Genomic DNA, 1,504 nt, shown 5'->3' with positions numbered 1-1,504 from the left:
TCCATCTATGGCAGCAGCGTCGTTCTCGTCGCCGCTGCTGCTACCGCCGCCGCCGCCGCTGCTGCTGCTACCGCCGCCGCCGCCGCCGCCGCCGCTGCTACTACCGCCGCCGCTACCGCCTGTCTGGAAGATAAAGAAATAAGCAAGCTACTGCTCAGCGGTAAGAACATGGGCGCTGTGCGGTGACATGGGCGCTGTGCGGTGGGGAGGAACGTGTGGTGGTGTGGTGGTGGTGTGGTGGTGGTGGTGGGGGTGGGGGTGGGGGGGGGGGGTTAAGTGCTGTGCGGTGGAACATGTGCTGTGTGGTGGGGGTGGAACGTGCGCTGTGTGGGGGGGGACTTGCGCTGTGTGTGGGGGGGGGACTTGCGCTGTGTGTGGGGGGGAACGTGCGCTGTGTGTGGGGGGGGGGAACGTGCGCTGTGTGTGGGGGGGGGAACGTGCGCTGTGGGGGGGGGAACGTGCGCTGTGTGTGGGGGGGGGAACGTGCGCTGTGTGTGTGGGGGGGGGGGGAACGTGCGCTGTGTGTGTGTGGGGGGGGGGGAACGTGCGCTGTGTGTGTGTGGGGGGGGGGGAACGTGCGCTGTGTGGTGGTGGTGGGGGAACGTGCGCTGTGTGGTGGTGAGGAGGGGAAACGTGCGCTGTGTGGTGGTGAGGAGGGGAAACGTGCGCTGTGTGGTGGTGGGGGGGGGAAACGTGCGCTGTGTGGTGGTGGTGGGGGGGAAACGTGCGCTGTGTGGTGGTGGTGAGGAGGGGAAACGTGCGCTGTGTGGTGGTGGGGGGGGGAAACGTGCGCTGTGTGGTGGTGGTGGGGGGGGAAACGTGCGCTGTGTGGTGGTGGTGGGGGGGAAACGTGCGCTGTGTGGTGGTGGTGGGGGGGAAACGTGCGCTGTGTGGTGGTGGTGGGGGGGAAACGTGCGCTGTGTGGTGGTGGTGGGGGGGAAACGTGCGCTGTGTGGTGGTGGGGGGGAAACGTGCGCTGTGTGGTGGTGGTGGGGGGGAAACGTGCGCTGTGTGGTGGTGGTGGGGGGAAACGTGCGCCGTGTGGTGGTGGGGGGGGAAACGTGCGCCGTGTGGTGGTGGTGGTGGTGGGGGGGGAAACGTGCGCCGTGTGGTGGTGGGGGGGAAACGTGCGCCGTGTGGTGGTGGTGGTGGGGGGGAAACGTGCGCCGTGTGGTGGTGGTGGTGGGGGGGAACGTGCGCTGTGTGGTGGTGGGGGGGAACGTGCGCTGTGTGGTGGTGGGGGGGGAACGTGCGCTGTGTGGTGGTGAGGAGGGGAAACGTGCGCTGTGTGGTGGTGAGGAGGGGAAACGTGCGCTGTGTGGTGGTGAGGAGGGGAAACGTGCGCTGTGTGGTGGTGGGGGGGGGGAAACGTGCGCTGTGTGGTGGTGGTGGGGGGGAAACGTGCGCTGTGTGGTGGTGGTGAGGAGGGGAAACGTGCGCTGTGTGGTGGTGGGGGGGGGAAACGTGCGCTGTGTGGTGGTGGTGGGGGGGAAACGTGCGCTGT

Source organism: Lithobates pipiens, unplaced genomic scaffold (genome assembly GCF_037356315.1).
Source record: "Lithobates pipiens isolate NorthernLeopardFrog02 unplaced genomic scaffold, aLitPip1_a1.2 Scaffold_23, whole genome shotgun sequence".
NCBI classification, from domain to species: domain Eukaryota; kingdom Metazoa; phylum Chordata; class Amphibia; order Anura; family Ranidae; genus Lithobates; species Lithobates pipiens.
This window is presented reverse-complemented; position numbering follows the sequence as displayed.